General features: G+C 40.5%; 1 non-coding gene across 1 annotated transcript; it reads left to right on the forward strand.

Moving 5' to 3' along the window:
* The first annotated feature begins 21,832 nt into the window (after positions 1-21,832).
* On the forward strand, positions 21,833-21,939 carry LOC127202425 (U6 spliceosomal RNA). Its single transcript, XR_007832305.1, has one exon. It is a non-coding gene; the product is annotated as a U6 spliceosomal RNA (small nuclear RNA).
* Positions 21,940-25,057: the final 3,118 nt, after the last annotated feature.

Genomic DNA, 25,057 nt, shown 5'->3' on the forward strand with positions numbered 1-25,057 from the left:
AAGAAGAGGGAGGGAGTCTGGGAACAGGAAGATAAGAGAGGGGGGATTACAATTGGGATGTAATGTGAATAAATTACAATTAAAAATTGAAAACATAAAAATCTAATTAAGGCTTGAGACAAAAGACTTGAAGAAACAGTTCTCAAAAGAAGAGATAGAAATAGGACATAGATCTTGTAAAAAAGATACACACTATCATCATTCTCTGCTGTGAACCTTCTGCTGTGTCTTCGGGTGCCCAAGTATGCATCACTTGGGAGATGCAAGTCAAAACCACAACTTCAGCATTCACTGGTAACCTGCTTTCTAGTGGACCACCTAACTCCATGGAGCTTGACTTTGGTTTATTTAAAGGGGTACGATTATAGAGAGTTCTTTCTGGCTTCGCAGTAGAAAACAAGGTACATAACACAGACTTATGAGAGCTGATCACAAGGTCTGACCATTACTGTTCTAGTTTCTATATACCCACATGTGGCAAGCTGGAAGATCTGAGGGGGTTCCCTCAGGGGATGCACTGATTTTCCATGTGATTAGATTGGCACTTTTAAAGATAATGTCTATGGAGATGGTCAGTTCTATTTTCAGACTATGAATGAACATAGGAATAAAATTGCTCATAGTTTTACAAAGCTGTTTTAGACACAAGCCCACACCTGAAAGCTAAAAGCAAGGTCCAGCCATCATGCCTATCCTCTATTCAACAGGAATGAACAGATACAGACACCAGGTGAAAACTCAAAACACTTAAATATGGTAGCATGGGTGAGAGAGTCACATATGCAGAATGCCACATAAATGTTTGGTGCTATTGAATAAGCAAAATATTAATTCAGTTGGTAATTCACCATCCACAAAACAGGAAAACAATCACTCTAGACTTGAATTTTATGCTTTATATCAATTGTGGATTATTAAATTAATAATAACTAACTTTAAATGTTTCTTTTTTTAACCACATAGGCACATGGGTATTAAGAATATTTGTATTAATTCTTTGAGAGTTTCATATGAAAAGTTAGAACCTACCGGGTTCAATGTATGCTGTTCTTATTCTCTTGGGTGTGGACCGTCCCCTGGAGCCTGGTTGACCTACCAGGAGCCACATCCTAAAGGAAAACTAACTTTCTCTGTCCTAGAAGCTATCATTGCCCATAGCACCTCTGATGCAAATGAGGATTCATGATCCTGTCACCTCCATCCCAGAAAGTTCAATGACTGACTGTGTGTATATATATGCATAACATTAACATATTCACTCATAATTAAGGAACATTTGTAAAAAAAATTCTTCATCATCCCCACATGATTTATTTTCAAAATAACTTTAAAATATATTTCTATATTTAAGGCGATTCTGATAACCACTTCTTACTGATCCTCAGGCAGCATGTCACAGGTTCCATCCAGGACAGAAGAATAATCAAGGTTTAAATAACTATGACACTGAACAGAAAAATACTTGTGGTCAAGGCCTATGGCCGTAACTTCCTATGGTTACCACCTTCACAGCAAAGAAGGAAATTCAGTAGTCTCCCAAGGCAGTGCCCTTTGCTTGCCACTCAGCTTGCTCGGCTCTCTTGTGTTACCCATCCCACCAGACTTTTTCTGCAGCTCAATTTACCAAAGGTTTCAGTGGCTCACCAGAGTCCCAGGCTCCCTTGGGAATATAAACTATATACAGCTGGAATTAATTTCCTGCACAAGCTTATATTACGTGTTTAGCTTGGTAGTTCCTTCCTAGGGCTTCCAGCTTTCTCTGTATGCTTTTTTTTTTTTTTTTTTTAAGTTCATAATATTTAATGTGTGCTCCCCACCCCTGTTGCAGAGGTTTGTTGTACTTGTTCTTATATTTAACCTTATGTTCATCTCTTTAAAATTAGTCTGGCACATGCAGACGTTGATGCTCCCAGGCTCTGTGTCCTTCCTAATCCATATGGATGTTACAGAAACTAGGCTTACACGTAACTGAAACTGAACCTAGATTTGAGTGTTGTCTGTTAATGTTGTAACGTTATAATCTTCAATACATAATGTAATCAAACCAAATCTTATAATCTCTGTCTGTTCAGTGGGAATAATAATTCAAATTGTACTCATTTGTGGAACTTAAATGATTTGTATCAAACACATGAGCCAATGCTGTGTACATGTAAATTTCTATTTTTAGTTCCTTACTGAACCACGTTTTTTTTTTTTTCAGTTGAAAAAAGGAATATTTATTTTGAAGAATGACACAAAATCCCCTGCAAGCTTGAAATGAAAATAGATATGTGAAAGGACTTTTAAACACACTTTGGACTTCTTGGGTACATATTTAAGTCATCTCAGATACAATTATATTGTTCTCTTCTTTTTCCAAAGAATTTGTGCTACATATTGGTTGAGATTTTATCAGTTACAAGTGAGTAAAACTTGAATTGAAATTGGAATGTATTACTGAAACATCCAAGGGTGGAGTTTTAGCATTAGCTAATTCTATAATTTAAACAATAACGTATAATATGATTTTATTTTTTCAAAGATTTATTTTTATTTTATGTGTACGAGTGTTTTACCTGCATATGTATATGTATATGCACACCACATGCATGCACTGTGACTGCAGAGCTCAGAAGAGGGTGTCAGATTCCCTCTGGAACTTGTGTTATTAGTTGTGAGCCACCATGTGGGTAATAGGGACCCAAGCCATGTCCTCTGCAAGAACAAGTGCACTTAACCGCTGAGCCATCTCTCCAACCTCTGGTATGACTAATAAGCTACTATTATCTTTAACAATCGTCGTAGTTGTTTATCTAAGCCAGATTGTTGCTTCTGCTCCCTCCCTCCTCCCTCCCTCCCTTTCCGCCCTCCCCCCCCCACCTCATCTTTCCTCCTTCTCCTTAGGTTGTTTTCATTAGTCATGTCCTCAATTATCTTAGGAGCTCTGATTCCAAGATGCAACTTGCCCAAGTGAAGTTTAAGCCTAAGCTTTCTTATGTCCTACTCAGTTGGTTCGTTTTACCAATGCACCACTAAGGTAAAAGTGAAGGAGAATGAAAAAGAAAGCCTCCACTGGTCACGTTTCCCAAGTGTTTATCTAAGTGGCAGGTACAAGTCTGAATCTTAAACTGTTGAGTTAAGAAACCGAAAATATCTTTTCCTTCTTTGTTTTGCTCTGTACTTACACTGACAGAAGAACTGAAAGAAAAGTTAGAGTTTAAAGCCTATTAGCCCACCTGACCTAAACACTTTATTTACATTTTCTCAGCATTACCTAAGGGCACAGAAAGTGTCTTATTTGCTTTTGTACTTATTTTGAAAACTCCCCACAGTAGCTGTTGCATAATGGAACACCACAGGATGCCAATGTGTTTTTTTTAAAAACTCACAAATTATTAGCGAAATCTACGATAAACGTCAGTTGCACATTTTAAAAGATAATTTTTGCTTTGGTGTATACATGGAGAGGGTAGCATGTTCATGTATCTTTAGACATACGTGCACACGTGTGTGTATGAAAGCTAGACTTCAGCTTCAGATGTTGTTCCACAGGAACAGTTCACCTGGTGTTTTGAGACAGGCTCATTCTCACTGGGACCTGAAGACTGCTGGATCTCCCATCCCCACCTCCCCACGACGAGGACCAGAGGTACATCATGCTGCCCAGCTCTCACAGCACACGACAAGCACATTACCAACTGTGCTACTTCCCCAGTCCTGAGACAGCTTTCAAGAAATGATAAGCACTTTCGTAGTTAAGTACAATGTATAACTACACATTGGGATGTAAATCTACAGATCTTCAAAACAAATTTCCCCAGCTTGGTTGGCCATGCAGGCTGCTGTAAATACACAATTCTGCTGCAATGTGAAACAGCCATAGATACTATACAGATGAAGAATACTCTTAGAAAAATGAGGCGACTTTAGCCAGCATTCAGGTTGACAGAAACAAGGCTTTCAAGACCGAAAGGAGGTCTGTTGCTATCTAGGTCATCACTGGTTCAGGACACAGAGGCTGAAGGGGTTCACAGGAATTGGAATTCCAGTTAAAAAGCAGGGCAAGCCTGGGCAAACTGGCACGGGTGAGTATTCCACTTTCTCTAGATTATAACACTTCAGTCACTTGCTCATCAGCTCCTGTAGCACTGAATGCCTACTCTTAAGTCAAAACTCAAAACCCCACCTTGGAAAAATTAGCTTACTTGTTCTGTTATTATGCAGCAATCTTGTAACAGGTTGTTTTGAAGCTGGCCATAGCAGGGATAATTTTACTTTGTTCTTGTGACTTAATTTCAATATTCTTTATAATAAAAATACTACAATATCTGCTTAAAACAAGATGATAAGATGCTACCCCAAAAAGATGCAATAGGACAGCATAAACTTTTCTCAACTTGTATCATAAACACATCTGTCTCTTAACGTTTCAACAACACAATTTTGTTCAGACAATAAATGGCTTCTTCCTGCAATAAAAATCCCAAATTAGGCTTCTTTATAGGCCAGAAATGTGAAGAGGTTGCCTAATATGCTTAGGAAAATCCCAGTGACTTCATGATTCACCATTTATATTCAAAATTAGAAGGTGGAAAAGAGAAGGGGGTGGGGTTGTTCACTAACAAGTATTAAAAACAAATGATTCATTTCTTAAACTTTTCAGAGAGGCAAATTATAGCCAAATTATAGGCCTGACAAACCATAATTAAGGCATGAGAGGAATTATGGGGGATTGAGAAGTGAGGAAGGCTGTTTCAATTTCAATATCAATTTCATTTAGCATCAATAAAATTGATTCTTTCCTGCCTCAAGTCCTTAGTTTCTGGAGTCACAATTTAATAAAAAGGGAAGTAGAATACATAAGAACATATCTATCTTCCAAATAGGATTAAACATGGGACGGATCTAATAAAAATGTAAAAATAATGCCCATGTGCAAAAATGCATGTCGTGTGTACCTGGAAATTAGAAGGGAGGTTTTGGGTCCCACAGTTAGGAGAACTGGTTAGTGTGTGCATTGCTCCTTGCAGTCTGAGTGCTTTGAGGGAGTTTCTGCAACTTTCATTGTTCATCTTAGAAAATTAGTACAATCTGAACTAGAAGGTGATATTATCTTCCTTAGTAAAACTACTGTGAAAAGGGTCAATACGCCCCCCCCAAATTTTAACAATGAAACGAAATGAATTACTTTAAAATAAATACTGGCAAAATTATAAATTTGGTGCACTTTTTTTTTTTTCTTCCTGCTTTCAACTTCACTGCATATCTTATTACAATGACAAGGACAGTCACTTTTTTCTTCAGTAATTCCGGAGGAAGGAAACTGAGTGTATAGTGAGCGGTGCTTGGGTGAGATGTGTCAGTGGGTAGAATTCAAGCCCTGGATCCCATGTGGTGAAACGGGAGAACTGACTCCTCAAGCTGTCCTCTGACTTCCCCAGATGCACTGTGGCACCCACACACACCCACACACACCCAACACATAAAGTAAATATAGGTGTAAAGAAAGAACAGCAGTTTGTAATACAGAATTACACACATAGGATAGACAATGTGTGTGAGATTGGATGCATTGAATCAGGGCGAGAGGGTTAGGAGTGTTGCTTTAGGATCTTAATTGCGCTCATTGTTATCTAATAGAGGAAATGAACAGCTTGATCTTCACAGTTGCCAATGCAGAGAGACTAAAAAGTGCTCTCGCTTGAGTCTAGCTGTCTAATCAAATGAGACCCATAGCATTAATAGTCTCTTCTATTATCTTGGTAATAACCTTTCATTCATGAAAACTTTTATAATCATGTTATTAGGCGTCCTCATCAGAGGTCTCCTGAGTTTACAGTCTTCAAGTGGGGAAAAAGTATGGAAGTAGAGGACCGCAAAGGAGGCAACTCGTGGTGTGAACTTGGCCCAAGCACTTTATACAGCTCCTTCTCTACCTGGACAATTTCCAAAAGCAACAAAGAGGACGGGAAACGAAAATTTGCAAACTCCATTTTCAGCAAAAGTAGGAGACAGCTGAAATCCCTGGAGCCCGAAATAGGTGAAAGAGCTGCCAACAGCAGTGGAGAATGAACCGGAGAGCAGAAGCCATGTGGGAGGAAGCCCAGAGGAATACTAGGGTGGGCTGTGCAGCAGGTGCGGAGGCCAGCCCTGCCAAAAGCAGGAAGAGAGAGCAACTCGCCAGAGGGAGGGACACTACCCGGTCGTTAAATCTAGACAGCCTAGACCCTCTTTTGCAACAAGGGTTTGGAGCACTCAGGCCAGGAATGGAAGCAGTCCTAGACCTGTGCTGAACCTGAGACACAGGAGACCTAAACAAAATGGCACGTGTACAACAACAGCCCTTCACAGAGACGCGCTTGGTTCATTCACGGGTAACAGGGCTGGAGACAAGCTATACCTCTATGTGCCTATAGGCTAGGGATAGCCAAGGCACAGAAATCCCACTAGCCTGCCCCATAGCTCCAGCTCCCCACTACCCACTCTGGTACACTCTGGCAACCCGTCCCATTTTCAATACATTCTGCACATAAGATCATGTGACAGCCTGTCTGTCTGTGACTCTGCAGATTCAGTAGCGGTGTCACCTTTCAGTGGTGCTTGGACCTCTCCCTCATGCCTCTTCTCTATTCACATGCACGGTGACCAGATCTGGAACAGTCCATCTAGCACAACACTTTAAAATGACTGAACTGTCTCCTTCAAGCTCATGTGGTAGAAACCCAGCTTCTGATCAGAAGCACTATTTTTAGGATATTCTGGAAACTTTAGGGAACTCTCCACTCTGGCTAGTTCCTGTCCCTCTCTTTGGTCCCTGCTCATAAAGTGGAGAACTCCTTCGTCATATATTCTCACAGCCACCGTGTTCTGTCGAAGTGCTTGAAGCCAAGTGACCCTAGAAACCATGACTCAAGATAAATAATTACTACTTTGAACTGTGTCAAGCATTCTGTAGCAACGAGAAACTGTAGAGTGCTGAGCAGGGGATGAGCTGGGCCCGGGGGTAATGAAACACTGGAGTGCAGTCCAGACTCTAGAAGTTGGTTTGCCAGGAGAGCCTATCAGTGCATCATCCTTGCTCCTGCTTTTTCTTCCACAATCACTGGTGAAGGACAGTGTGCAATTCCCTTTATCACAAAGACAGAACAAACCATCACTGATAATTTTACCGGAAGACAGGTAATCCTTTATAAGTCCTGGGAGAACAGTAACATGGATCTTAGAGGAAAATGCTATCATTATTCAAATAAAAGTGGCAATTCAGAATAATTCCAGGAATTCTTGTGGCTGAAGGAAAGGTGAAGTTTAAGTCCTGAGCAGAACACAACATTTATTAATTCTTGTTCTCTCGTCTTTAAGCTGGAGATTCTAAATTCAGTGAAATGGTCTAGGAAGACTTTGATCACAAGTTCAAAAAAAAAACCTTTTGTCAAAATGATTCCATAAGAGCTTGTGAAAAACCCATGTAGGCCAGAGTAAGAGCTCCTGGCCATCTTTCAGCTGTGGAAGTGTGGAGCAGGCCTGGGCTCCCATGTTACCACAGACCCAGCTCATAGCTGGACAGCCTGGAGGTCTCCGTCTTTCCAGGCAGCATGCTGACTTCACAGACTCAGATAGAGGTCAGATGAACACCCAGATCTGCAGATGGACTCCTGAAGACTGGTGATTCACAGGAATTCTCTGGACTCCATTGCCTGTGCCAGAGAAGAAAGGCGATGAAAGCCACGGGTCTGCAGCAGCAGAGACTGCATCAAGAGCTCTTCTTCAAGGTCGCCAACAGCTTCCTCCTTCCGGAAAGCCTTGGAATACCTCTGTTGTCACCCTGTAGGCTCACCCCTCCCATAGCTTTCTGTTTTAATGGGATTTTGATTCAATATATTGTCGCTGTACTGTATCTATTACTCTATCTGCAGAATTTCCCCCCCTAAGGAAAGTGTAGGAGAGAGATGGGGGAAAGGAAGGAGGAGAGGAAGAAAGTGAAGTCAAGAACTGTCCTAGCTACAGCTTTAAAGCTGGATAAATCAAGCTTGCCTATTCATAGCTTAAGAATGGGGACTGGAGAGATGGCTCAGTGGTTAAGAGCACTGTCTGTTCTTCCAAAGGACCCAGGTTCAATTCCCAGCACCCACATGACAGCTCACAACTGTCTGTAATTCAATTTCCAAGGAATCTGACACCCTCACACCAATGTTCATGAAAAAAAAAAAAAAAAAAAAAAAAAGAATGGGCACCTCTGCTTACCTCTTCTCAACTGCAGTGTTGGGCTAGCATTAAGAATTTTTAATATAGAATCTCCAGATGTATCCTAATTTTATTATAAAATAATCACTATTATAGATATGATCATCAGTTTAAAATAATTCCTTATTGTGTTCATCTATAATGATTCATCCTTCTAAGTACAAAAATTTAAATATTCGGTGACTATTTTAAATTTTTATTTACTCATTAATTTGTTACTTGTTTATTTTGTGGCAGGTCTATAATAATGTGTTATGTTGTTGTTGTTGTTGTTGTTGTTGGTTTGTTTGTTTCTTTCTTTAATTTTCCTACAATTGAAAATAACAAGGTAGTTGGCCAGGAAGGTTCATTCCATTGTATCTATTCATTATATTGATAACTTAGAATGAGCCAAGTAATGTTTTGGCTAATGTTTCAGGGACTATAATAACCCCAAACTATAGTAATTTAACAGTCTGCAATTAAGAAAATGTTCTTCTAACACTTCCTGAGAACCAGGATTCACAATATCGGAAGGTGCTATCCCAGTGGCCAAGAGCAATAAGTAATCACTATTCTACCTACAGTGTAAACCACAGCAGTGACTGGCCTGGCAAGATATCTGCAGTGGTGCAAGAGTGGTACTTCTACCTTGAGGGTAACCAACCCATCCAGCTGTACTTGAGACCCATTCATTAGGCAGGAATTCACTGCACTTACGTAAACCTAGTCAACTATCTATGGCTGGATAGGACAAAGACTCTAGAGCAGAACCTACCGCTGCCATTTCCCTAAACCATTATAATTTTTAACTGTATTCTAAATGCTTATTCTTACATCCATTCATAGGTATAGCTCCCACTCCTCAGCAAGCAGCTTTGTTTTTCAACAGGAGACTAATTACCAAGATCCATGACTGATCACAATGTAGACAGTAAGTGTGTGAGGAATGCCCAACAACAATTGGTACACCAACAATGCACCCTTACACTTACAGCTTGGCAAAGAGGGTAGCAGGAGGATTGTGAGAGCTGGAGGAAGAGACAGGATGCCTGACATGAGACAGCGACTTCTAGATGTGAAGGAAAGCGGTGCCCATGGATTCTCTCTCAGCGATATGGCCACCTCAACAAGACCTGCATTGTGCCAATACCAGTTAAAATGCCAATGTGGATGGAAGAAACTTCATAATACCACACCCCTAGATGAAGAGCTACAGGCAATTGAAGACTTCCAATTAATGAAAGAGGATAATCAGCTTTCTTTAGAGACAATCCCCTAATGCATTGTCCAAACCCAAGTGGTCAGCCCTAAAGACATGTACAGATGAACAATGATAAATAGACTTGGTAGGGTGTGTGTGTGTGTGTGTGTGTGTGTGTGTGTGTAAAATAATTGAATACGTTGTGAACTTGAGGGGGAGTATGGGCATAGGAGGAGTTGGATGGAGGGCTGGAAATGGTGTGAATATGGTATCCATGAATGAAATTCTCAAAAAATAAGATGGTCTAGGCCAAGTGGGTGTATCTACATTTTTCAATATATGGTCCCCTTAGAGCCCCAAGATGGCATTCAAGTTTCATCACATACCAAATATCTATGAGAGAGTAGAGACTAGAGCAGCACATATTGGTAAAGCCCACAGGTGAGACCCATTAAATCTATTTGCAAATTATTGGCCAAACTCGGGCATACAGCTAAGTATGCGTACAACTAATAGGACCTAGTAGGCATATTGCTAGCTGCAAGAGAAGCTGAAAAATGTACCACAGAAGAAACTTCTTTAATCTGGGAGAAGAAAGAAAAGATAGAGATTATGGAGGAGGCAAAGAATTATTCCAGCTCTGTCTTTTCAATTCAGCTCTGCAGAGATCCAACAGTTAGTTACTTCTACGTAAAATATTTCAACAATCCAAACATACTAATTATGTTGACACCAAGCTTATGGTTCTCCATCTTATATAAATATATAATCAAGGAAGAAAGGGTAAATTCATTCCCTTTTTAATCCAATAATTAAATGGTCACTGTGTTCAAAATTCCGGAGAAGGAGCTTCTATCCAAAGAGGAGGACATTGTGTAATGGTGTGCAGACACAGTGCCTAAGAGAAAAAGAAGTCAAATGAACTCATAGAAAAATAAAACACACAGGGAAACAATGATACCAAAAGGTTGCGAGGCAGGTTAAATAAGGATGGGAGCCTCTGACTTTAAATGCACGTGTGTAAACAAAGAAAAGCCATGGAAACTTTGAAAACAAGAGAATGACATTATCTGAAATGTGGTTTTGGAAGATTTTCCTGGCAACAGTGCAAATATGTTTGCTGCTCAGTAGAACTGAGTTCAATCAGGGATGCATAGAATTGCAGTAGTGTCGGTGGGAATTCATAAGAAGCTTCATTTGAGAGGAAAAAGTGCAAAAATTGGGGTCGTAGATGAAGAAAATTAGCAAAGTCCTGTATCAGAGGACAGAGAAGATGCCATGCATTGGGCCCTAATCTGTCGGGCTCAGGGTGTGGTGACAACACTAATGGGAAGGTGGGAAGTAACAGGAGAAAATGAGGAGGAGAAAACAGTGAACTCACTTTCTACCTTGAGCTCCCATCTGGGAGAGGGCAGCAGTAACTATGACATGTGAAAAACAAAAGTGAGTGTTTTTGTGCTGTGGGTATTCTCACACTGTTCTGGGAAATTATCCCAACTCAACATTTGGCTGAAGTCATTGTAAGCCCTTGAGAGTCATTCAGGAAATTCCATGTTCCTTATGACTCTATTCTAAAAGTACACAGCCAAGAAAAGACACAAATTATGATGCGCTTTCTAGGGCCAAGGCTGTGCTATGTTGATGATAGGCCTGCAGAAGCCTGGAACTCTCTAAGGATTTACTCTAGGCAAAACCACAATGTGGGCATAGATTTTGTGGGTGTGCAGAGAAGGGAAGATTTGAAACTTGTACCCACCAGTGACAAACAGAAAGTAAAGGGATGAGAAAAGAGAGGAAAGCTCACAAGCATAAGTTTTATAAGTTGTATATTTGTAAGAGTTGGTGATAAATGAGAAAAGTCCATATATGGTGCTTTTCATATTTGCAAAGCTGACATTTGCCAATAAAATAGACACTGTGTTAACAAAGCAATAATTAGAACAACCATTTTCAAAAATCATCCAGGAAAGACTTGATTGTCTCCTAGTGTATTTCAGGGGGCTTCAGTTCGAAACAATTTCTTCTAATCAGACTACAACTGTGGGGGGGTATTCTCCTATTAATATCACAGGTGACTTTTCCATGGTTATAGGATGAATAACACTGCAATGTGTTAAGTGAAGACATATATATGAGATATTCTCTAGCCGAACATTAAATTGTTTTATTCAGATAAGAAAAGAAGAAAGAATTTGATTATATTTCTTTTTTTGGCAATCTGAAGAACTCCATGAAGGAGGTTAAGGATCAAAATTATTGACCTTTAGAATCTCAACAGCCACATACTTTGGCTGGTATGTCTTTCCTTGGGAGCAACATAACTTGAGAAGATTCCAAAATCTGGAGGAAACAACTTGATATTCCTTTAAGTTCAATAGTCAAAGAACAAATACAAGATCAATCCTGACTCCCCAGGCAAGGCCTCAATGAGATGCTTTTCTCTCTGAACAAAAGCTCTATTGAGATTAACACAATCACTGCATATATTCTTTTCTCAATCTATGGGCACAAGTCCATGGAATCAAAGGGACCTCAGTGCATGTGTCAAAGGCAGGTCATGGCCCAGAGAGCTGTCATATATATTTGTATGAACGTCTTTTTACAAAGGTTGTATGTATGTGTGCGTGTGTGTGTGTGTGTGTGAGAGAGAGAGAGAGAGAGAGAGAGAGAGAGAGAGAGAGAGAGAGAGAGAGAGAGAGAGATTGGAGTTTTCTATTACAAAAAATTATTTTCATGTATTTATCATAAGAAATGTGATTTCTTGTGAAACAAGAAATGCTGCTACTATCAATTTTATATCTCTTCCTCAAACTCATCCAATAAAATTAGCTTTATAGCCAGGCACTGTAGTGCACATCTGTAGGCTCAATTTTCTTAACAAATACATTTTATTACGAACTTATTAACTGAGTGTACGTCACTTATAACTCGACTAACCAAAACAATAGAAGAGGATTAAAGAATACAATAATAAAACCGTAAGGATATCAATTCCGAGGAACGATTCCCCTGGCATGATCAGCAGGATTTTTTCTGCTGGAACCTGGAGTAACCAGAACCCGGAACCTCAGCAAGAGCTGGGAGCCCCAAAGCCTTCCCTCATGCGGTTCTCTCTAGGAATGTCTTGAAGTGGAGTGATGAACAGCCAAAACTATCCCAAGTCTCCAAAGGCCCCACTTCTCGTTTTTGACTCACTTTTATACCTCCACTCAGAATTTGTTCAAGGATGTTTTTCAGCTGGTTAATAACCAATCTCCCCCACATGGTGGTTTGACTACTAAGGAGATAAACATCACCTGCTTTTTCACAAGTCTTTTCTCATCCCCCACTTGTGATCTAAACAAAAAACATGTTTATCTCTCCTTCACACATCTTTTATCCCAGCAATCAGGAGCCTGAGACAGGCAAACTCCAGGCCAGACAAATGTATATAGTGAGACTCTGTATCAAACTAATAAAAAAAAATTTCAAAAAAATTATTCTTATGTAAGATAAGTTATCTACAAAAGTCAAAGTTATTTCAATATTTCAATAATATTATGCTATAAATATCATTTTGCAGTTTAAATAGCACTTTTAGGCAACACAAAAATATACTCATGAATATTCATCATTATGCTAATGTAACCTCAAACTCACAGAGAGCTGCCTGTCTCTGCCTTCTGTGAGCTGGAACTAAAGCAATGTACCACCACACCCAAATTTGGAAACCCAAAGATGTATGAACTTTTCAGATTCTGACAATAAAATCTATTACAAACTCCCTAGCAGAAGCGTATTTTGCTCTTTCAGTTGTCTCTTCATGTTAGCTCCTGACACAGAGCAAGCAAATATGTCTTGAATGAATAGTGTGACTCAGCCACACATGGCCAGAACAGATGGGCCTAGATGGCTGGATGGGACTAGGCTAAGACAGCACATGCACAGTGCGTTTCAGTTAGCCACATCGCCTTCGCTAAAAATGGAGATGGGAAAACAGTGTAGCTTCATCGCTCAACAGCTCTTGTGCCTGAATAGCTCAAAGCTTAATTCTTCAATTTCGGAAGAATATACAGGAATACTGTCATTTGCAGGGTATTTTTATTTCCTTAATAAGAAAATATTTGAGTATTCTAATCCATAAATCATTTCTATGATTAAGTTTGAGGTTTGTTGTGGGCAAGAAGATGGATGCAGCCAGGGCACAGAGGGAAAGTACTGGGAAGCTTTAAGCCTGCTATGATAATTGGGCCCAACGTATATAAATTGCTTTCAGATGAAAGGCTCTAAGCAATTATCAAATTATAAACATTGAAAAAAATCCTTTGTACTCAATCTATAGAAGAAAAGGTTTCCATTTGTACTGCAAATTAAATTCAGGTATTTCTGCAGGTCAGCTTTTTTTCTTTTTTCTTTTTTCTTTTCTTTTGTCCTCCCCAGGCACTCACTAGCCTGACTCATAGGTATAGAGGTGCAGCGACTGTAGACACCTTTGCCTTGCACTTGTCCCATAGCAATTGCTTCAGAAGGGGTCCTAGATTCTCGGGGTGTGGGCTGTGAGGTAGATTTGGACACAGACCACAAGTGCACACAGAGGCGGTCAGTTTTCCAAAACACCTGACCACAAGAGTAGAATGAGTTTTATCCAGAGAACAGATGTCGTTCTCATCAGGGAAAATTGTGCATCCCAGTTAGAAGAAACATCTAGCAGTAGCCAGGGTTTAATAGAGCCTGAGTAAGCACATGCTGACAAGACTGTGCTGTGAATCTGTGTCAATCAACAAATGACTGACATCAGTGGAGTCTGTGCCGTTTGTTTTCAAGCTCTTTTAGATTAAGAGATTCCATGGAAAGTGGGCTGCTTCTAAAGAGAGATCACTAGAGGTTTAACACTTTATGTATGAAACACTAATAGCATCCTCAACTGGATGACAGTATTTGAGTTTGAAATAAGATTTTATATTGAGTTTCAAGCTTGTACTTCCCAAGTTGCTACATTGATATAGTTTGGTCTATCATTCTTTTAAAAGGAACACACACACACACACACACACACACACACACACACACACACACTGACACGCACACGAACACATACACACGCACACACACCATTCACTCCAAAGCATTGTTATATTTCCCCAATCTCAATATTTTTGTTGGTCAGGGGAAACACACAGAACCCATTGGCAGTTCTCATCCTATCTTACCTGCGTGCTAGGAGACAAGACCATCTATCTGGCTTTATGTGCAGCAGAGAGCTGGAGAGCTAACTCCCCGAGATGCTAAGGGCACTGCTTTAAGCATGCGCTAGAGAGACTGTGGCATCTTTGTGGGAGTATTTGATAAACTCCATGCCACAAGGACAAGCGGCAGCAACTCTCTTCAAGGCCTCACACGGGAGTTTGGAAGTTCAGATAGTGTTAAGTAGAACAAACAGTATTAAAATCCTGGAGTGACTTGTCATTTTTCATTTCATTTGTGAGCAGAAAAGTGTTCATTATGCTGCCAAATCATTTAGTTTTCTGGTTGGTTTGTTGGTTTGGTTTTGAGGCAGGGTCTTACTATACAGCCCTGGCTAGCCTGGAACTGGGAGATCTGTCTCCCTCTGCCTTCCTAGTGCTGGGATTAAAGGTGTACATCACCAAGCCTGGCTATAACCCTTTCTTAAAATTTTTTACGCTTTATTAATTTGTTTTAAACAATTTCACACATGTACAATACATACTGACCACTCTCATCATCTATGTGCTCCACTTTCTCCCCCACAAATCTATATCATGTTAATGTCTATTAATTTTGTTTTGGAGCCCATTGAGATTAGCAAGGGCTGTCTGAGTGCCCATGAGGTAGACTCTACAGTGTATACACAACTAAAGATGGCAGTCCTCCTCTTCCAGAATTTCTCAGTAGCCAATAGCTCAGAGGTAAAGGCTAGGGCCTTGGGAGAACCATTCCCTTTCTGTGACTTATTGTTGCTGGAGCTAGTCTTATCTGCAAGTAGCTACAGTTATTGAGAGTCAATGATGGGTTTTGTTCTTGGGTGTTTTGGGGGGGATTTTTTTTTTGGTTTGGTTTTTGCAACAGTTGTGTCACATCTAGAAAATAGGAAAAAGCCTTTTTAAAAAGACATAGATGTTTTCTTCAAGGCTGCCAAATACAAATAGCCAAAACAGTAAGAATGTAACATTTATATAATTCCTGACTGTGCCATGGTTCTTCCTGTAGGTAGTTTACTGTACATATGTGTAATAATATAAATGTACATGTAAAAAGAAAAAATATATATTTATTCAGGTTCTCCTGCTCATTCACAAAATATTTTCTGTGTATTTACTGTCTCCCATTGTCTGGTATTAATTTAGCCTGGCATTCAGGATACCACAATGAATGAGTATTAGACATTCTGGTCCTTGTAGAAACTGTCTAGCAGATATGTCACACACATATGCGTATGAAATGTAAATATGTGTGCATAGACAAAAAGAGAAGAAAAATGTCCAAATGAGAATAAGCCTTGGAGTGGAAAGGGGTGAGGAAGCGGCAGTAAATCTGAGAGAAGTTGAGGGCTGAATATAATCAAAATGCATAATATTAAATTTTCAAAGTATGAATACAAATATATTTTTTAAACAGAATGCTTTTAAGGAGAGGGAACAGGCAAATAAAAATAATCAAGAGAGAGAGAGAGAGAGAGACAGAGAGAGAGAGAGAGACAGAGAGAGAGAGAGAGAGAGAGAGACAGAGAGAGAGAGAGAGACAGAGAGAGAGAGAGAGAGAGAGAGACAGAGAGACAGAGAGAGAGAGAGAGAGACAGAGAGAGAAGACTTTGTCTCTCACCTTCTTGCTGTAGAAGTTGGTGTAAAATGATACCCGCGCCATTTCCAAGCAGCCAACCCTAGGCACACTCTATCCTAGATGTGAGTTTTCAGAGTGTGGGACAATAGTGCCCACAATGTTATATGAGGAGCAGGTTGTCTTCCAGCCATTGCCCTACTGTCCTTTTGCAGATGTAGCAGTCCTTTGTCTCATGGTCCTGACCAGCTACCCAACTTTTTTCCACCCCAAACTCTTAACCTCTAGCAACAGGACCCTGCCTGCAGATCTCACACACGCTGGGTCCTTCCATGCGTTTGTGCCTTTACTCTGGGTTTGAAATCCCCTTTCCTTCTTAGATCTCTGCTTTCTACCAGATATTTTCAATTCAACCTTAATGCATGAACTCAGGTGTCAACTTTTTTAAAAAACACTTTCCTTGATTGGATGAGGTGCAGCAATGGTAAGCTGATGGATTGCTATCATAACACTGTGTTGTGTTAGCATTTTCTCTTAATGTCCTGGTCTTACCCACTAAAGTATTAGTCCTTAGGGAAAAAATCTGTACCTTATTTGTTTTGATATCTTTAGCATTCAGCAAAGTTGCAGCCAAAAATTAAACTCTTGAAGACGTTGAATTGAATTATGTAAGTAATGCTCTCATTGGCTTCAGTTATTAAATGAGCAGATAGACCTTTACTGAGGATCTTGTGTTAGATGATATTTATTTCTGCATATCCAGATTTTCTACCTTATCCTGATAATTTTTATAATCGATAAGATCTTAGTAGAAAATTAATAGGCATTAGTGTTAGAGAAAATATCAAGATGGGAAAGAATAGAAGGAAGTAAGGCTTTGCGAAAGAGGAGTCACAGCTTGACTTTTGCCACATGGAGAAGGACATTGGGAGGCTGAGTTCGGAGGCAGGACTTAGCTACAGATTAGATTGCTGCGTCTTACGTCCAGTTCCTTCGCTTCTATTTAAGCTATGAAAATCTGGTTTCCTGGTACAATCAATTTCCAGCAACAGAGCAGGCCCTGGCATGTGTAATTCCTGCCATAGACCACACCATGCTGTGCGGAAGGACCTGCTGAAGGGCGTGACCTAGAAAATGGGCAGTCCCGCTCTACACAAATCGCTGTTGCCCCTGTATGTTTAACAGAAGAGAAGGAGGAGGAGGAGGAAGAGGAGGCGGAGGAGGAGGAGGAGGAGGAGGAGGAGGAAGGTTAAAACATTTAAAAACCAGAAGGTTCTGATGCTAGGTGGTCCCAGCTTAAGCTTTTCTGTGACCTCTGAGTCTGTGTAGCCTTGAGTGCATTGCTTAAGTTTTCAAAGCTCAATTCCCTTGTCTTAGACATGGAAAAAGCTAACTCCCAAGGCTTGGGAGAAAGGAAATGTTCACGTGTTTGTGATGTCCTTAGCACTCTATCAGCAATAGAAAATGATGCTTGCTGATTAATTCTTGCCAGCTGCAGGCCATCAACCTGGCCAGTAATCACTCATTAGATCGTGTGAAAACAGACGTCAGTCTCCTTCAGACCTTCTAGGATGTCTTCCAAGTAACCAAGATCCTCCACAAGGCCTTAGTCATATTTCTGGGAGAACATGACTCTCTAGCCTGCAGCATCACTGTCTTCCTAGAACACTGAAGTGGTCCCATTACCAGTCTAGAAAATGAAGTCCTTCTAACAACATTTTCTCCTTTCTACCTTTGAGAGGGACCGTATGAGAGTGCACTACTACGTGGCTCATGTGTCCCTCAGCCAGTGAATAAGCCAGCCTGATATTTAGCTGCTACAACTCACTCGTTGTGGGCTTAGGGTTTCTGCAAAGTCTCACGATGTTTCCTTTGCAAATGTCAAGGGAACCATATATAGAGTCCAGGTTTCAAGGAAAGTGTCATGACTTGAATACAACCAGATGTATCTTAACCAAATGCAGCTGACAGGGTCCCCTGAATGAGGTGTCCAAAAATGTTCTATGTACACAGTCACTTTAAGCACGTCTCAAATATCATCCCTATAAAGTCTCCTCAGACTTTTCTCAAACAGTATTTGGTATCTCTCCTTCTGTGCTTCCTCCACACACGGGGCCTTAGAGCACAGAGCCCCTTCTTGGTCTCTAGTCAGTTAGGGCTGCATTCCACAGCCTAGGAAGTTCCTAAACAACAGAAATCTCTTTCCCACAGCTCTGGGAGCCAAATATCTGAGACCATGATGCTGGCATGACTGTGCTCTGGTCAGGGCAGTCGTAGAATGAAGGCTTTTCATTTATTCTCATACAGGAGACAGACAGCTAGAGTCTTCTCTGTGGTCCCTTGTATAAAGACACTAATCTCATTTGTGAGGGCTTAACCTTCATGACCTAATTACCTCCTAAAGGCTCCATCTCTTAATTAGATCATACTGAAGATTATAATTTCAGCACACAGATATGGGGGGGGGGCATTTAATCTTTATGTGTCCTTCGTTGTCATCATTTACTTGAGAAGCAGCTGTGTGTCCCCACTGCACAGCTAGGACTCTGGCATAGTTATTTCTTAAGAATTATCCCACTATTAGGATGAGTCAAAGAGATTAATAATCCCTTGTTTTCTCCACATCCTTCACTGGTGGAATTGGGCAGTACTTGCTGAATTCCACTAAAGAGAAGGTGAACTGATCATCTTTCCAGATTATAGCTACACAGTGCTTTCTGGGTTCTCTGTTCTCATCAGCAGAACTATACTCACAGCCTACTCTCCTGTGCTATGTAAGCTGACATTCTCCCAACATTTTAACTTTTATTGTAAAATATGTCCCCAAGTCAGTATGCTTTTATGCCTTGTTGCTTTTGGTTGATAGATAAACTTAGCAAATAGCCAAGAAACGCATGACCTTCACTGCCAGGAAAGGTTCTACTTCAATTGTATTCTCAGGAATGGGAGAAAGAACAGGTGTGCCATTATCCCATGGCCCATAGCATCCTTGAGAGGTATACAGGGACTCTTAACTTCTGGGTACAAGTCTCCAGAACAGATTTCTCAGGGCTTTCAACTGAGATACTGAAAGATCCCAACCCCTTCCTTGTACCATCAGGGGTTAAGTCTAGAAAGTATATTACAGATAGGCGCTTAGAACTAAGCGTGGTTATTTAGGCAAGTCCCACAGTTAGGGAGATAATTAGTTTAGGGTCCAAACTATGTAACTGCAATTCCATATGATGACAGATCAGTGGCACAGTTTGTACCTCAGCATTCATAGTTATAGGAAGACCAGCCCCTCTCCTCTCACAACCTGGGAACTTGAGGTCACAGCTTACATGATCTGGTGGGCAGAGTGACCTGCTTTGCCACTTCAGGCCACTCTCGGGATGCACTTCCTGAATCGATCAGCTACTGACAGAAGGAAATCCTGCTGCTAATTAGTGTTAAGGGAGCCAACCCCTGATCTCCCCACCGCATCCGTGCTGCTGAGGACTGAACCTCGGACCCCGTGTGTGCTGGTCAAGCACTGCCACTGAGCTAAATTTCCTAGTAGCTCAAACCCTGCTCTGTAAGTAGACTTAATCAATGCTTATGTTGCCCTCATGCATTAGCATCTATTACTGGGTCCATTCAATCAGATTGAATAACTTCATATCAACAACAGTATTAACATTCTTCTTTCTGAAACTAAGAAGTGGCCATTGAGCACAGGAAGGCAAGCACCCCTGGCAGCCAATGCATCCCAAGTGTGTGTGCTACTGAATTTGTTGAGTGCATGAAGGGATGCATCTTTAATTGCAGAAATCAGACTTCTACCCTGTTGACACCACATGAGGTTCAAATGTGTTTCTTTTCCTAAATCATGATCCTAGCATAGCTCTAATAAGGGCTATCATTTAAAAGGATCGTCATTTCTTTATAACGACCCTGTATTCGTCCCCGCACCCAATACTTCACTGTTTACTTTCTTTCATATTTCAAGTTCTATAATATATGATCATGGTTTTAATGATGCCAGAAGTGCATGAGCAAGAATGTAAAATACATACTCCCCCACACACACACACTCACACGAAAGAGAAGTGGGTAAGAGAGGAGGCAGAAGCAGGAAGGAAACTATTCCCTTTCACACTGAGTCACAATGTTGTCCATCACTGTTAGAAACCATTGATGGCTTGGTACCACCAGGCCAACATCTGAGCAATCTGTGTACAGGATTTTTAGGCTTCAAGTTTCCCTTGTTGGCATTTGCTTTCCTGTAAAATTTCCACCTGCATTTTAGTATGCTACTGACGGTAAGAATTGGCTCAGAGAACCAGAGTACAGAAAGCACAGTAAGTTGGAACCTGGGGCCCCTAAGTTCCAGTCTCATCCTGTCACTAGACAGCACGGTGTTGTGGGAAAGCTCTCCAACTTGAGAACTCCAGCCTTTCTTTAAATTGAGGAACTTCTGGGCTTTATACCACAATTGTATGTTGTTCTAAACACTCCTCTACATTATAGTCTCCCTCAACTTAACCTCATTCTAAAACAGAACAGGATTTAATCTGGTATGTGCCGCTTGCTTTTAACTAGTTGGGATGGGGTAAAAGTGAAGGCTTTGCTATTGCTTTTGCTTTCATTTCAGCACATGGGTTTGGCTTATTGAATTATAAATATGTTGCATATCCAGTCCGACTGCTTCTAATGCCTTAAAAATGTGAGAATAAATATGTAAAAATAATTAGCAGAGTGAATTGTACACAATAAGTGAAAAGCCCACTTATTATTTCAATATTTAAAATATTGCCTGATCTAATAAAGAATTTACAAATGGAAACCACATGACAGAGATTTTTCCCATATTTACTTTATTCTTTATTCCATTCAGAAATTAGGGGAGTGAATGATGGTAAAGATTGTAGTAATTCTAAGGATTCAAATGTGGTTTGGATTTACAAAGATTTCTTTTGGTAAAACTAATACATTAACAAAAGTTTCTCAACTGATCTTTCTAAATTGTTCAAATAATAAGTAATATTCCCTTTGAATGTCTAACCAAACATTAATTCTCTGCTTACTGTTCAGGAAGAAACTTGTCCTTCAATTATCTTAAGAGTATTTAGCAATAGAGGGAGAAAAAAAAAACATTTCTTTGTTTTACTTCTAGTTTCAAAGCTGGTTTTTTCCTTGTAAAGGACATCATCCAAAACCAGAGCTAGTCTTTCAACCATTTCCTTGGTTTATGATACCATTCTTGAACAGCAGGAGCCAATGATCAGTGAAAAATGGAGTAAGTCTGGAGCTTTAGGGGGAGCTATACCATGTGAGTCTAGAGCATCCAGCAGTACCAAAACATAATGGGAAAGAACAGGGTCATTGCAGAGAACACAGGAGCAGGGAGACACATGTGTCCCAAAGTTATAATTACACTGTGAAGTCCAAACCAGCTTTGACTAGACAGTTAGCCTCCATTTTTAAAAAATTAGAAAGTAAAACACACAAAGCAATTTAGATGAGTTTCCAGTGGCCAAAGATTTAAGATATCTAGCTTAAAATAAAAAGTAAGTATATATTAGTTCTTGTAGCCAATCGACTAAAAGTTAAAAACAAGAGAGAGAACTCATCTTCCTTACAGAAGAATTCTCATTGGTAAATAATCACTACTTTAAGAGATGGATCCTCACGCTCGCTTCGGCAGCACATATACTAAAATTGGAACGATACAGAGAAGATTAGCATGGCCCCTGTGCAAGGATGACACGCAAATTCGTGAAGCATTCCATATTTTTGAAACCTACAAGAAGAACATTATGATGGGCAGATTTGGGCCCAGGGGTCCTGCTCAAACAATGGCACCAGCCAAGGACAATACAGGCCATAAACTTCAAATCCCTACCCAGATCTAGCCAATGGACAGGGCATTCTCCACAGTTGAGTGGAGAGTGGGGTATGACTTTCACACGAACTCTGGTGCCTCATATTTGACCATGTCCCCTGGAGGGGGAGACCTGGTCGCACTCAGAGGAAGGACAGCAGGCTACCAAGAAGAGACTTGATACCCTATGAGCATATAAAGGGGGAGGAAGTTCCCCTCAGTCACATAGGGGAGTAAGGGGAAAATGGGAGGGAGGGAGGAATGGGAGGATACAAGGGATGGGATAACCATTGAGATGTAATAAGAATAAATTAATAAAATAAAATTTAAAAATTAAAAAGAAAGAGAGATGGATCCTCTCACCCTACCCCCTTGAGTACAGACTATACTATTTCTTAGTTACTTTTCTTTTGCTGTGACAATACACCACGACCAAGGTTATTTTAAAAAGAAAGTGTTTATTAGGGCTTTCAGTTTCAGATGGTTAAGTTCATGTTCATTATAGTTGGAGCATGTCAGCAGACAGGCATGTTGTTGGATCAGTAACTGAGAGCTTACACCCTTATCAGCAGGTGGGGGAGGGGGAGAAATAGTATAGGCTTTTAAACACTCAAAGACCATGCTCAATGACATACCTCCTCCATCAAGGCCACATTTCCTGATCCTTTGCCAACAGTTTCACCAACTGCAGACCAAGTATTCAAACTATGAGTCTATGTGGGCCATCCTTATTAAAATTACCACATTTCACTTCCTAGTCCCCGTAGACTGTGGCCAGATCATACTGTAAAATGCACTTTTTCCAATTTCAAAAGGTCCCATAGTTTTTCAGTCTTAAGACTGTTTAAACACCCAAAGTCTCTTCTGACACTTGCCCCGACCTGCAGAGTTCGACTAAAACTCGGGACGGAGGTTACCTGTTGAGAAATGCAAGACACAAGGAAGGAGAGCAAGTTTGATTGATCAAGGTCTCACAATAGGGTCAGCTAGTTTCTGGTGAAAGGTAAGCTCTGGGAAAGACAGAGACTTAAAGGTGCAGACTCGGACAAGATAGCTGAACATTGGTCATATGGCCTATCGTCCCCAACAGACACTCAAGGCAATCTCTTTCTCTTTCTATCTTTTTAAATTTATTTTTAAAAATTTTTTATTTATTATAATTTATTCACATTACATTCCGATTGTTATTCCCTTGCTCTTATCTTCCGGTTCCCACGCTCCCTCCCTTTTCTGCCCTATTCCAGTCCCCTAGACCTCTGATGGGGTCAGGGTTGGGGACTCCTCCATCATCATCTGACCACGGCCTATCAGGTCTCATCAGGATAGCCTGCATGCCCTTCCTCTGTATGCCCACAAGGCCGCCTGCCAAGGGGAAGTAATCAAATCACAGGCACCAGAGTTCATGTCAGAGGCAATCCCTGCCACTTTCCCCACGCCCCCACCCCACCTCCCAACATGGAGAATGAGCTGTCTGTCCATTGGCTACATCTGAACCGGAAGTCTAGGTTCTCTGCTTACATTGTCCTTGGTGCATCAGTTTGTGCAGGCCCCTCTGAGTCCAGATCTGAAGCTCCTGACCCTTCTGGGTCCTTCCATCCCCCGACTCTTCCATACAACTCTCTGTGCTCTGTCAAGACTATCCCTTGATTGAAATCTCTTACCCACCCCCAATAAAATACAGAAGAAAATGATATATGCTTCCATCGTACAGCATCACAAAATATACATTGCCATTCCAGAAGGGAATAATACGAGCATAGTGTGGAAATACTGGACCAAAGCGAAACCAAAACCCAGCATGCAAATTCTGTCTCTCTGTCAACTGCAAAAAGAGCTTAGGTGGCTCTGCCCTTGCAGCTCTGCCGTTTGCAACACACTTTTCTCTCTTGTTTGGTTCTACTCCCTGTAGGCAGCTCTCCTTACGAGGTATCTCTTGACTCTAGCATCTCCAACATCTTGGGGTCTCTAAGAAAATGAAGGCTTCACTTTCATAGCTTCACACATGACCTTGTCTGTGCTCCATGCGGAGACTCTTCTACCACTCACATTGTTCCATTTCTCCTATCTCTTTCAGTACAAGCCAGCACTCCAACATTGAATTTTGTTTTCTTCCTTACCTTAAACTGTACATTTTGTATTTATTTACGCCCTGCTTTCTTCCTATTCATTGTAGCCTACTTAAGAGTGACCAAGTGACTCAATCAATATTATACTGTCTTGAAACTTCTTTGCCAATTAAATTAGTCCAAAATTCAGTTTAGCTGCAGGCAGATTCTTATAGCAAGGGTAAAAACAGCTTTTTTTTTTTTGGTGCCAAATATCACAAGAATGTGCAGGCATAAGGTTATTGTGTAATTCAAAGGCTGATTTCTGTACCTGCCTCCCCCATGTTACAATTCTTGTTCTGAGAACTCCTGTTTTAATGTTCTGTAAACACTGTTCCCCAATTGTCCACTGATATGCTAATAAAGCAGTTTACGGCCAATTGATGATCAGGTGAGAAAACAGGGCTGAACTTCCTGCCCACAAAGGGAGGAAGAGTTAGAGGAGGAAGTAGGGAATTAAGCCATGGGGGTGGTCAGAGAGAAATCAGGAAGGTACTGGAACAGGGAAAGCTACAAAATGCAAGAGCCCCTGGGATGTATGCTGAGAGGAAACCAGGTTAGTTTAGAGGGTTAAGAATAGAGTAATAATTGCTGAGCTATTGTGTTGTAAAGCTTATCATTAAACTAATATAAAAGAGTATCAGTTATTTCTGTGATACCTGGGTTAAGAGAGAAACAGAAAACAAACTGTTTTGTAAAAATAGCATTAACAAAAATGGTCTCTAGTCCAGTTGATAATATTGTTCCCACTGAAATCTCTTAAACTGGGCTCCCTTAATCCACATTGAACTCAGTGCTACTGTCTTTCCACCCCTCCTAGGATGGGAACTCTGATTTTAAAAATCATTCGTTACTTACTGGGTTCTAATAAATTAAAATGTTCAGTTTGAAAAAAAAAATCACTTTCTTCTATAAACTGCTTTGGTC

The sequence above is a fragment of the Acomys russatus genome, chromosome 18 (genome assembly GCF_903995435.1).
Source record: "Acomys russatus chromosome 18, mAcoRus1.1, whole genome shotgun sequence".
In the NCBI taxonomy this organism is placed as follows: Eukaryota; Metazoa; Chordata; class Mammalia; order Rodentia; family Muridae; genus Acomys; species Acomys russatus.